This window comes from Synchiropus splendidus, chromosome 3, assembly GCF_027744825.2.
Source record: "Synchiropus splendidus isolate RoL2022-P1 chromosome 3, RoL_Sspl_1.0, whole genome shotgun sequence".
NCBI classification, from domain to species: domain Eukaryota; kingdom Metazoa; phylum Chordata; class Actinopteri; order Syngnathiformes; family Callionymidae; genus Synchiropus; species Synchiropus splendidus.
In genome coordinates, this window is record NC_071336.1 from 17,940,598 (window position 1) to 17,954,887 (window position 14,290).

Genomic DNA, 14,290 nt, shown 5'->3' on the forward strand with positions numbered 1-14,290 from the left:
CCCACACAAGCTGAGGCCATTCTGGATCTGAGTCAAGCTTTTCCTTTCCTTGCCCGAGTCTGTGTTCTTTCAAGAGAGACGTTTGTTGTACAAGACTGCGTCAGGCTTTTGTGTGTGAAAGTGCGCTGAGTGTCTTCTGGTCTCAAGCGTGACTATATATACATTTAATAAGAGGCTGTGTGGTTCAGTAATGGGCGGTTGGTCTCGGCTATGGCACAGGCAGGACATGTCGGCAGTAGATGCTGCGCAGAGAGGGTGACGAGAGGACAAATTGATAGCTTAAATTAGCACTGATGAAGTTTGCTGGGAGTGAAACGTGGATGTGAACGCTTGGTAGGGTTGTCCAGGGTCCAATTTACATGCTTTGGTTTAGAATTGGGTTTTCCCAGAAACGGTGAGCATGCACACAAACAGTGTTTGCGCCAGCCTCCTGACATGAATTCTGGACTGTCAGGGAGGCAGGAGCATTGTTGATATTGGGGATCACTCCGTGTTTGCCCTTTAGACGACACATCTCGTCCGGTCTGAATGTGTATGTGGTCTCAAATCTGCACGTCGTTTCTGTCAGCAGATTTTTAAGTGACTTTACCGGGGTGTGAGGCCCTTCATTCATCACGTAACTACAGAGCTATATACAGTGGCACGAAAGGTTTTCGGAAAATTTGATGATGAAAAAAATTTGAAAAATACATATCATAATTTACTTTCTTTATCTAAAAACCAAAGTATAATTGTACACCTCTAGAAATATATATAGGGAAACATCCGATACTGAGCCGTGGTTAGCAGAACGTGCTAACCGTGTTAGCATCCAGTACAGGTAAAGAATACTGGGTGTACATTTGACTCAAGTTCCGTTTCGGGTTTGAAAATAAAGGATTGCCTCAAATATAAACGCATATTTATTTGTTCTGTCTCTGCAGTTATCTGTGATACCTTAAGGCGCTCCAGCTGAGCTGCACACAAAAGGAAATCACGTCGCATATCAATCGACTTTTTGGCCCAACCCTAGGACAGATCATCATATTTTATTATATTTTCAGATGCATCTCTTCCTCCCTTATGAACTAGACATCCCTTTCAACCAGGGTTCACCAACATGGTTCTCGCATACACCAGGTAGCCCACAGAGACACAGGGAGTAGGCCATGGGCCTGTTAAAAATATACATATATTCTGTATGTTAACCATTTTGCTATGTTTATTTGAGGTTTTATTTCCTAATACATTACCATTGGTGATTATTGTGACTAATCTGATTCTCGTATTAGAGGAAAATGATGTAGCGCCCATAATAATGAAAACTGTTTCAGACGTGTGTTCCAAACTGATCTTCCGGTCACACGGTGCCCTTAGAGTAGCTTGCGGTTACGAAAAGCTCACTGACCCCTACTCTAGACATTACAGACCAGCTTTTTCCTACTGAGAACCATGGCCGTAGACTTGGAACTGCTGATCCTCATCCCAGCCCCAGAGAAATTTGCAGGTCAATTCTTGATTTGACGGGGCGAACAGGACAACATCAGTGATAAGATCCATAGGTCACCTAAGACAAGACCCTCTCCACCCGGGCGGTTCTGACTCTTTAACTGTGAGGTTTGCAAGAAAACTGCCTGCTTCTTTCCTGGTCTCATTTTTCTCCTCCTGGCACCAGTCATCGCGCCAAGACTCAAAAAGCCCCGTGAAATCCACTCACTATTTTATTTTCCTTCTTTTTTTTTAACCACTTTTTTTTTTATTTGACAATGCAACTTAATCTTGATGGGAGAGTGGAGAAAAGAAAACGTCTCAGCACTCCTATTTCACATTTTCACAAATGAACATGTAGGACGTACATGACCGAGTTTCATTTGGGAGCTGAAACCGTTCTAACCAGGACCATGTGAGTCCTCTGGTCTGGGTTGTGTGTTATGTACTGTAAGTTCTTGCGTGTATGTGTGTGAGAGACTAAGGTTTCCACGCTGAAGGGAGGTGCTCGCTGTAGCAGTGCTGCGGTAGGTAAATAGGGCCCTGACCCAGGCCTGCCAGTGGAACGCTCTCTTCTCTCTTTGCCAGAACCTTTTTTGTTTTGTTTTGGTGTTTTTTTTCTCCTGTACGACTTGGAGGGCGAGGAGGGAAAGACGGGGGGGTTGTGTGTAGAAAGAGAGAGGGGGGGCAGCTATTAAACAGCACCATCGTTTTTTCTAATTAGTGCTTTGGGGAATATTTTCTTAAGGACTGTCGACCCTCCCTGTGGAGCTTTTTTGGAGAGAAATGTGTGTGTCGGCTTGTGCGCGCACGTGTATTGAAAGTGTGTGTTTGCGTGCAGTTCTGAGTGAGTTTTCATTCTGCGGTTTTTCCTCTTGGCGCAGGAACCTTGCAGAGATTTTCCATACACTTATTCATGACCCTATTACACACACATGCTCCACACACATTGGCGATATGGATACACACGCACACGTCCATTAAACTTGTCTTCCCTGTGTGCTGAGTTGAAGAGCAAAAGAGAACGTCCTTTCTCTTTTCTTTCCTCTCCAAACTTTCTTTTCTCTCGTCCTCCCTCTTCTGCTGTTTCTTTTCAGCAAGACTGCTGCTCTTGTCCTCACTTTGATCCCCCTCCTCTTCAAGGCCTCCAGCCATCTCACTGAAGCGGTTTCCTCAGTCTGCCCAGATTAATGAGTGTAAGCCTGCGCTCATATACTGTATGAGTGTGTGTTCGAGAGATGGAGAGAAGGAGGGAAGAAGAATAGCTCAGTGTACCACAAAATGTTTGTGTGTGTGTGTGTGTGTGTGTGCGTGGTCGGGGAGGCTGAGATGAATGGTTTCCAAACCAAACTTTATTTTGTGGATTTTTCTCAAACATCACCGACGTAAGTGATTCAACAGAGCTTGTGCGTTGCATCAAAGTGTCTTCACGTGGCTGCTATATGATCACAATATAATGACCCACAATTTGGGTAGGAAAACAGCAGAATTGTTTTCGACCTTGCCCAAGTGGTATCTTGTGACTCAAGCATCCTTCCTCAAAATCGCAGTTTACACCAGCACACATACAGGTAACTGTAGTGAATGAATAAGATTCAAATTTTTATTATTATTGTTTTTATTATATTGTATTGTATTGTATTGTTGTTTACATTAAACCAAATCATAGATCAAAAACGTTTTTATTATTTATATAAACTTGACGTATACATGCACATATACATGTCTATAGCCACACATTTTAAAGGAATAATATTTTTAAAAACACCATGACAAAGTAAATCTGTAAAACGTGCTGTCAGATGGGCCGTTCCAGAGTCCAGTATCCTGACACAGTCACCCTTATGTTTAAGTGTTGACAGAACATAATGTTTATGGCTGGTTCAAAGGGATTTCTGTCGAGACCATCTTGAAATTTATTTCAAACTGTAGCTTATGCATTGACCCTCACACTGGATTCCTATTCTGTTCCAACCTGGACAAGCTTGGTGAGTATTGGTCATGACTGAGCAGCAGAGTATGAGGGACATGACATTTCATGTTATATTTCATTTCTAGCGCATCCAAAAGCTTTTAATAAGCATTAAATTTAAAGCCACTCAGTTATTTGGTGAGCATCGCTGGCCTCTCAGTGCCAATACGACTGGATCCACTCTGCCTCTATTGTACATTCATTAGTGAGTGAGGCTACATTTATTCCCCAAATTCTTGTGTCAAGTCATGTAACTAATCTCAGTCAAGTGCTGTAATGTTGTATCGTACAGCCCTGCTTGTTAAACAAGCATATCAGTGTGTGTTTGTGTCTCCACAAACGTGGTACAGTGGTTAGAGCTGCCGCTTCACAGCAGGGTGGCTGCTGCTTCAACTCCAGCTTGAGGTGACTCTGAGGTTGCTCCTGTGTATGTTGTCTTTGTGGGAAATCCACAAGCATCTGTAGATGCGATGGACTAGCAACCTGCTCGGGGTGAAGATGTCTTAAAACCTTGAAAGGACTTTCAAAAACATCAACATTAGCAAGGTCGGCATTCTTAGTTCCACATCAGAAAGGTTTCATTGAAAGCCCTGAAAGCATCACACATTAATTAATATAAAAGTTGTTGAAAAGCGTACGAACATAAATGTCAAATTTAATAGTAAAAGCCCAATTATTATGAGCACAGTGAAGAAAATGTGAATATCATTGCAAAGGTGGCCTACAGTGTAAGGTATTAGAGGTAAATCCAAGCAAACAAAAACTGGATGATGAAGAAGGTTTGCGTCCTGAACTGTTGAAATGACTTGTAGGTTTGGTGAAATGAGACTTTTAGACTTTTATAATGATATTAATGGGGATTATTTTAATGTCCTCTCCCACTGTTGTTTTTTTAAAACCCTCATTTTTGGGCACTTTGTTTCCCTCTGCTGCTTTAATTTTGCTTGACCAAAGCGGCGACTGTACAAACTAAACAATCACAATGGTGCAACTGATTAGAATTCCTATTTGAAAAGCCAAAGTGCTAAAAATAATCCCCTGATTAGAGCCATGTGTTGAATTTGGGTCGGTGCGTTGTGTGTGTTGAACTGCGGTGGGTCGTAGGGAGAAGGGAGGAGGCAGCAGAGGGTGGTATGAATCAAACCAGAGAGAGAAAACAGTTTGTCTTTTCGCTGAGCTCTGATAATAATGCCACGTGAGTCGCCGCTGTATGGAGTTTATTTACTCTCACAACTCACAGTGTACACACTTTTGCTTTCACGCACACACACACACACACATACACACTAGCAGTTCTGTCGTCAGCAGAGCAGACGCACACAGATGTCTCCCAGTCGACTTACAAATATGGACATAAACATGTAATCACATCCAGACATGAAGCAGTCCAGCTCAGTGATGCGAGTGTCTGAGGGAGGTAGGCGGGGGCGGAGGGGGGCGCCAGGTGGATCATGTTTGAATAGTTCTGTCTGGACAGCTCCGAAAGGAGTCAATAATTAATATGTTTTCGGCCCAAATTAGTTCCCACTGAATTTAGCCTACGAGGTTTTCACCCTCAAACTAAACAAAGACGGAGTGAGGACCAAGATGGAGCCCACTAGCCATGTTGTCCAACATATATTATCCTGAGCCACTGTTTGTTTTGAGCATGGTGGAATCAATTGAGCTTATCCAACTGCTGTAGTTTGAGTCATGTGCTGTTGGAATTGTGTGGTTCTTCACCTTATAATATACAAGTTACATCCGACCTTCGACCACAGCCAGCAGACGCTTTTTTTTTATTCAATGTCTGGCACCGCAGCACATAGTAGCCCTGCATCGCGTACGACAGTTACGGCAGCACAGTCTCCCAGCATCTCGCTCTCACACACTGATCTACCACTACAGTAGTACCTGTAACCCTCGCGTCGGCTATTTTGAATGGCATTCGACTTACGACTAATCTGACTTGGATCGATCCCTGTCATAAATGGGATGTTACTTGTAATTGCACACTTCTTTGTTTACTACATAATTGCATATGTGTTCATTCATAGTTTTGATGCCTTCAGTGAGGCATCTGTAATGTAAATAGTTGTGGAAATTACGAAAACAAGTGAACAAGTGGATGACACTTTCAAAGGTTTGAAATGAGAGTCAGCAGTTTGTGGAGTCGTCACTGGGAACAGTAAGGTACTTAGATTCATCTTTCAGAACTAGTCCTTGAAATCCTTCAACAAGACCTGAAACCAAAAAGCCATTGTGGTTATGTTGTTGAGGTCATGGCAAAGTCTAGTCTTCATCTCAGTTTGTATGTACATGGAAGTCTTGTAGCATCCAATGGGAATTAAGGGTAAACACAAAAGTGCTTCCATTGAATACAAGAATTGCTCCAACAAAGAATTCCAGTTAGAGCCTTTGTTTGTTTGTTAGAGCAATAACATATTTGACTACTAGTGACTGACACAACACATCCCAAGTAGAGGTCACAATTTAAGTCGGACCCCTGAGTCATTTTGTTATATTGTTTTCCAGAGCATAGTCAACTACATTAAAATATACTTGTTTTATGGAATCCGTTTTGAAAATGTATATTTAAAAAAAACAACTTTTGATAGATTTATGTTTTTAATATGAAAATTGAATGAACGAGTGAGTCAGACCTGTAATCCTTGCGTCCTTGGCCATAACCTATTGTGCACGGTTTAGCTGACTGAAATCACACTACGCACACCAGAAGATATCAAATTGTTAAAATCTAGTACTGTACGTTTGTTCTGCATAAAAAGAGTGACTCTTTGTTTCTCAGTGAAGTATGAGTGCATCCATTGACGGTTGTGCTCCTTCCGAAGCTGACACACTGCTGCTCAAGGCCTTAGTGTTCCTCGAGGAAAACACCTCTGCTCAGTAAACAAAAGGTAGGTGAAAACACATTGGAAATTGAAAAGGAACCAATAATTGATTCGTGGCAAACAATAACAACAACCAGGCTTGAATGATTTCTAAAAATATAAATGTTTATTCAACCCCGTCCCTGGCCAGTGGTGTGTGTATCTGTAGGTATGGGCCGTCCTACGCATGGATTCTAGTCCACTTGTTTGGCCTTATGGCAGATTGATAGCACTAAATAAACACAGCAATAGCAGAGCATCAAGACATCCGGGGTGAGTTTGGAGACGGTTCAAGTGTCTGCTCTGACTTTTTGAACTCGTATTAACTCACAAGTTGCCCATTGTAAAGCCCCTATCGTCTCATATCTCACTGTCAGAAGTGTGGACGCTGCCATGGCGACAGTTGTAAACACTTATCTGTTACTTGTGCTGTTGCTGCAGCTGCCTGAGATGTAGATTGCACATCATCTGGTGATACATTTTAGGAGGTCGCTGAGATCACTGTCTCACTAATGACTATTCTGTCACTCATCAACAAACAGAGCAGGACAACGTCAGCGGAGAGTGCGACCCCGTATTATGAGCCAGCGTCTGCTTATTTGATAAGAAGTCGTCCGTCGGGAAGGAAAATAAACAGCCAACTCGCTGCTACTGCAGAGCCAGAGGAAGAACTGTTAGTGGAGCACAACACAATATTTACACTGCTGGACAGATACACACACACACACACACACAGACTCACACTCATCTGTGCATGTACATGCACCTTCACACAAACACTGCAGCAACAGGTGTCAGGATGGTATTTAGAAAGCTCAGTTTGAAATGAACAAATAACAAAGCTGGAATTGAGAGGAGCCAAATTGGTCCTGCTAGCAGGTTGAGTGCGAGATGTTCACCGTAGAACTGCTTTACTGATTTATGTGCCAGGAATGTTTTTGATCAGCCAACTCTGAAAGCTGGAAACCAAGTACAGTCTTCTTCAGGATTTCAGACGTCAGCAAAACTATCAGTTACACATAGGATAGGGAACACATGTAACCTTAAATTCACTACGTATTCCCATGTTGCTTGCAGCACATTAGTCAGTTTTAGTATACACTGTAAAGCAAATGTGGCTACATGCAGTCATGTCTGTGAGGCCGACTAGTGTCCTTTCTGTTTTCTCTTCTTGCCTGTGCAGAAAACCCTCAATATGATTCACACACACCTTCACAAAAGAGAGAATTTAAGCTGGTAGTTGTGCAATGCACAGTTTTGCAGGTTTGCGTTCCTAAGCCACTTGTTCTCAACTTTGTTCTCAGACTTTGGGGATCACCATCACCCCAAACTTTATCTAAATGTATACATATTGAAGAAAAAAAAATCTAATATACTAATTATAAGTACTGGATATACTGCAGTTTAATAATAATTCAGACTGTTGTTGCACAGTAAGTGGTCTGTGACCCATTGAAAGCAGCTTCATGACACACATCTGTTTCCCACTAGTCGATTCACTTTCCTACGATGTACTAGGGCTGTACTAAGGGGATTAAAACATAGTTTTTTTTGTCCTCAGATGATGTGGAGGAAGTCTGCTCTGAGTCTTTCCGAGTTGACTGAGCTACCACACACAATATGGGAAAAATGAAATTATAGATGTCACCGTATTGAACTTCACATAATACCACGGTCAGAAGCCATAATAGTTTTCATAGTTTCACACAGACCTGTGGAGGCTCCCAGGTCTTCTTCCTCTGGTCTGGTCAGTAACTTGTCTTGTTTTGCATACTGCGTATAGATCGATTTCTGAAATAGGTATTATACAACTGAATACATTAGTGTCTCTGATTTATTATTTGTTTGTTTAGTTGTTGTTGTTTGTCAATTCTTCTTGTCCCCTGAGTCCTCATGCGACCTTAGATAACCCGCGTGGATGTGCTCTGAGTGACAATCGTGGAGCAGCCAGTGAAATTTCATGGAAAACATGATGATGCAGCACACATTTCCAGGCACACTGGGATGCTCCAGCTTCTCCCACCTTCTTGCCAGTTGCTGATTTATCTTCCTTTTCTAAACAACCTGTTAGCAGATTTGCCGCAGCCCACCACAGTGAAGATACATCTGCATTTATTTTCCGTCTATTACAAGAAACCCTCACGAGTCTGAACTTCATTATAGTACCAATGCAGTGTTATATTTACCAAAATGAATCCAGACTCAATAATGTTGACTGTGATGGAACACACAAGTGGAACAAATGGAGGGTCTGCTAATGAATTTACAAAAGACCGCCTGAAGAAATCGAGAGGACAGATCCTGGAATCTCAATCTTTGAAGCATCTGTTGGAGTCGACAACAAGCTGCTCCGGTCGACTTCAAGGACAGATGTCAAACTTGCACTGTGGAAAAATATCTCAAATCAGAAGAGACGCAGAGGAGAATCTTGTAGCTCACGGTTCATTGTCACACCACTTTGTGTTGGTTAATGGCTTGTCACTCATGTCAAATGCATGTCACTGTTTAACCCTTGAAGTTAAATTACTTCCTTCTTTAACTTACTACTAAATTTTACCCTGCATTTGAACATGGAGTTTGGCTTGGTTTGTGTCTAAAATACTGTAGTGATAAATGATATCACTGTGGCTTCTCACCCACCCTGAGTCCCATAATGCACTGCAACAGTGGAAAACCTTTAGCAGTGTTTGCATGACGCTCATTTGACCACTATAACAAATGAAATTCGAAAACAACGAAATCTTCTTGAAGCTGTCAATCAGAGCAGTAAATGGACTCCACAGTTTAACGTTTAGATAGAAGGTTTGACAAGTGTGACCTTTTTAAGGGTTCCTGTCAGTCATACCCCCCTCTTCCGCTCTTTTACATGGCTTCTGTGTGTTGTTGTCACATAGTTGTGTAACTCGGCGTATCTCGCCCGCTTGTGAGAGCATCTCAGAGCAACAGTTGTTTATTTGGATAAGGAAAGAGAGGAGAGCCAGGGGACTCCGAGCAGTGACCTATTGGCTCTCAGCTCCGCCTTAAGGCTGTGACTGACAGATAGCATCAGTTCCAGTCCTTATCTGTTCCCGCTCCTCTGCTCTGATCTGCAGCCAGGGTGGAGCACAAGAGGGCATCTGGACTTGTTTGTGAGAGAACATATAGTGCTCTGTGCAGGAATTTAAATGAAAAACTAGTTTGTCATGACAACAATGGCTGACTCTAATGATTCATTTTTGACTCTGTTGGATGGTCAAGTCTTTTCCTCTGAAACGTAGAACCAAATGAAGCGCAATGCACCAAGGCTACATATAAAATATGCTCAAATAATATTTTAAAAGATGATATCTGGGTAGTGGGCGAGTTCTGTTACATTTCTGGGTGAAAATCACAACACAGCCTTCTCAGCATGGGAACACAGTCACTGTGTCGTTGCTGCCAGCAGACGATGTGTGTGTCTGTGCCTGCGTCTGGGTGTGTGTTATTTCTCTTGGACTCTAGGTTGTTCTGTGTTTGGGACTTTCTGCTGCTCATTTGCTGTTTTTTTCTCCTCCTTTTTTCCCTGCTTCAGTAGAGTTGAGATCATGCCTTGCCACTGACTCTGAACATAAAGATGCATTGAGTGATGTAGAACCATTGGCCAGGCCTAAAGGTACAAGTGGAAACAGGCATCTGTGTGTGCGCACTCAAACACACACGCACTCTTTCTCTCAGGGTAGAGAGTGTAGTGGGCTCCCGAGGGCCACGGGGACTATCGTTTTCCTCGTTAATTATGACCGTCTGGCAGGCCTGAAAGCAGGAAGCGAGCGAGATGGAAAGAGGGAGGGATAGCAGATAGATGATAGGGAGGCTGAGAAAGGAGGGAGAAAGTGAGTCAAAATAAGGGAGGAGAAGTAAAAGTCAAGATGGATGAAGGGAGGATTGGGGGGGAGTTGAGGTGGAGGATGAGGGATTGACGTTGAGACAGATTCAAATTAAAGCCATGCAGGGAGGTTCAGTGAGACAGCCAGGTGCTTTAATTCATTTCAGATTCAATCCTCACTCCCTACTTTTACTCACCTTTTATTCCTGCCTGAGACTTAACTTCCCAATCTATACCCTCAGCACACCCAGGCTCTTGGGCTGCTTTTCATTTTCCACCAGACTTATTACATACTTGTTTCTATTTAAAAAAAAAAAACTGAAATGCTGCTTGGGCAGGGTTGAGCCAGTCAGCTATAAGAGCTGAGCTGAACACAGCGCGTCTGGGATTTAACTGGCTCCAGGTCCAATTACGACTGTCTGCTGCATCTGGACACAGTTAAGAGTTTGAGTCAAAACTCACACTTCACTCCAACTGGGATATAAATTCACAACTTTCAGACAACAAGCCAGTTTAGGGTTTCGCTCACAACAGAAAGCCGGGTCATATTAATGGCTCGGCAGCAGCCCGAATGAGGTGACAATGAAGCCTGTGAGAGGTTCAACACCGGAGTCATATGGACAAATAGGTCTGAGACTCATGTTGCAACTTGGCTGAAACATAGCAGGGGGCGTGTGTGCGGCTAGAACAGTTATTCACAAGGTGGAACTGAGTTTTTCCTACAAGTAAACAGCAGGTTATTCAGCATTAAAGAATCGAGTGTTACATTGTTACGGTTGATCAGGGGTGGACAACTAAATCTCCGATAGGGCCACAGTATAAACTGCGAGTGTTGTGAGGGCCCATCGTGCCAGAAGAAAGCCGGCGATGACAGCAAATAATTCCAAATATACACTTAAGTGACCAGGAAATAATAGACCTAAACAGATGCACTGGAAGTGAATGTGTTTGAAGAGTAAATATAACTTGAAACCTATAAAAAGATAATTTTAGGTGGATTTTATTTCACTGTCAATCATAATAGATAATGGACCAACCGTCTAAGAAAGATTAAAAAAGGCTGTTTATTTTGAAAATATATTTCCAATTTTCTTTCAATGTACTTTGAGGAAGGAGAAATACAAAAAATAAGTAGTCGAGGGCGGGGGACCCAACGACCTGGTTCGTGTGGACATTATTCACAGTTGAACTAGTAAATAGAAACATGACAAAGAAAAATCAGTTTTAGTCTGACCTCATGAGGGCCACAAAAATACCGGCAAGGGGCTGCAAAAGGCCCCCTGGCCACACTTTGCCCAGATCTGCAGTAGATGTTACATTACAGCATACGATGGTGTAACAACACGAGCAAAATTTGTCCTGTGCTAGCAAGTGACATTTTGTCATGGCATTTCTCGTAATGTCAAGTCATATTTACTCTTATTTAAATCAAAGCATTAAATCTGATCAGTCATGTATTATAGTTTCAATTACAATCTGTTGAAGCGCTGATGCTATGCTGCACCGTTCACACTCAAAATACTTGCTTCATGCTTTGTCTTCACTCTTTGTTATTGCACAGTTTTGATGTAACTCATTTCAGTGGACAAGAAAATGTAAAGGAAATTGCCAACGATGAACCAGAATATTGGACCTTGAGCCTCTCCACTGTGGTAACAGCTTATAGGATTGCAGTGGTGGAATGTTACGCCAGACTTGGACTGGGCGCATACACTAAATGAAATAATGCAGGAATAATCCAGCAGAGACTCTGTTGACCTCGGTACCTGCAGGAAGACACGATTTAGTTTGAACATCCGCACAGCCACGTGATGGCACCAAGAGTAATGCTGCCTTAGGTCGGACCCCACTTGGGCTGGATCTCTGTCTCAACAACACAATAACAGTGGAATGAGAACCAATAACTGCCTCTTACCCTCTGTAGCCCTGTGACACACTCTCTCACACACACACACACACGAACAGACGTTTCATATCCTGAGCTTTTCGTGGTATTTTTCATTCTTACATTTGCCAGGCTTGTGGTGTGTGTGGGTGTGTGCGCACGGAAGTGTCCATTTGTGTGGTGCTGTGTCGTGCAGCTGAGCGTGTACACAATTATTACAAGACGGTGAGCGTGTTTCTTCAAGTACAGTTTGGAAACAGTTATTACAGATTCCGTTTATGACTTCATGGTATAAGTGTGTAATTTTCTGCACTTTTACATTATTAAATTTGTCATCTCATTGCAGCGGCTTGTCTGAGACAGGTTTGCTCCGGGGACAATCGCTGGTGTGGAACAACCAAACGTATCATAATGACTGATCTGACTATAGGCTCCAAAAGAAGGAAGCCGTAGACCTGTAATGATTAGAATTTATACATGAGACTACAGACTAAAGACAGCAGACTACACCTGAGCTCGAACACTGTGTTTTTTTTCCTGTCTTTTTTTAAAGCTTCTTTTCTGCCGAAATTCTCTCTTGGACCCACATGGAGTTGCTCTGACATGAAAAATGAAAACAAACAGCAGGAGGCGGCGACAAAGATCTGGAATAGATGTTGAAATTCACCAGAGAGCAATTTGCTAAATCTGGGAAATGGCTTGGAAGTTTTATCTTTTTGCCAACATTTTGATTTATAGCCTGCTGCATTTTTATGTGAACACTTTCTCACTCCAATTTTATTTACTTACAAAGAACTTACAAAGAAGATCTTTGCAATTTGATCAAGCATTCTTGTCATATATTATAATGCTTCTCCTCTCCACCAATCTTCTGGATTACTCCCGTTCAGGGGTCAAAAGTGGCATCCTTTACTCTCTTCATCAGACAGTTTCCCATGGTTCTGTATTTAAAGGCTGACGGGAAATTCTGAGGAATAAAATATTCCAACTTCTGCTGTCTCCAGTCTTCTAGTTTATTTTTAAACCATCATATGGTTGTTTAATCTTTAATCCAGATTTCGTTTGGCACACTGCCGTATGGATTTCCTTATATAAAGTATCCAGATTTAACAACACCTAAGCTCCAGCCAAAGTTTATTTGTGTGATCAATTCGGGTTTTTGTGTCGGCCCAAGGAAGTGACACAGCTGCTAAGGTCAGCAGCATAGAGAGGGAGCAGAGAGGGGACCAAGCCGGAGGAGCTGTAGTCATGGCAGCCAGCAAAACAAAGAGATGAGGAGACAATTTGAGAGTCGACCTTCATGAAAAACCACCCCGCCCCATACATTACACTCACACTCAGCTATGAGCAACACACTCCGGGCAAATTCACACCTGACAGCCCAAACTGTTGGCAGATCTACCTCAGAGTCTTTGTCAGTGAAACCACAGATCACACCACATGAGCACACACACTCATTGACGCCCGTCATCCTGCTCACTTTTCATTACGTTCATATCAACATTTATAATCATCTACATGACAATCTGTGTGCGGCTCTATAGTCGTCCTTGGAGGTGACAGGGGTTACTTCTGAAGGGAAGCGTTGCATGCTGGGAATGCGGCCTGCTGAGAGAGTGGCATTCTGGGAGGCGGTGTCCTGCGGGCAGGGCCTCTGGGGGAAGCAGTATGGTTAATAGTCCTTTCATGGCCGGCCCACAAAGCCTTTTGTCCCAAGCTAATTCATCCTACCCAGCGTAGAGCGATGGAGAGGGGGAGGGGCACCATGGAGGGTTTTTGGGGTTCCCTGTTTTGTCAGTCCTCTCCACCCTCTGCAGGGGCAGGGCAGGCTGCTTAGGGCGACAACAACATTGGCAGCGGTGGCAGAGAGCTGCCGTCCTATACCACAACACCATAGCACCTTCGAGTGGTTGGAAGAGCTTATGAGAGCACCTCTGTGCTACCAGTCATGACAGTGGGATTTGATGTGCCGTTTGACTGTCAAGAGTCATCATTTCACATCTTCTGGATGCACTCCTTTATCACTTCCAAGAACCTGTCTACCTCTTCACCTGTTCCTGTTACCTCTCTCGCTGTCCTCAACATGTCCACCGTCTCTCCACTGTCTCTAATCTCAGTTCAGTATTCCATGCCTTGAAGTCATTACGGGAAACGCCACTACAATGTCTATCTAAAAGAAAATAAACAAGAGCTGACTTGGCATAAATATACGCCCCTCAAAACAGGCTGTTTTTCAGCAGTGTAACAAAGTTATC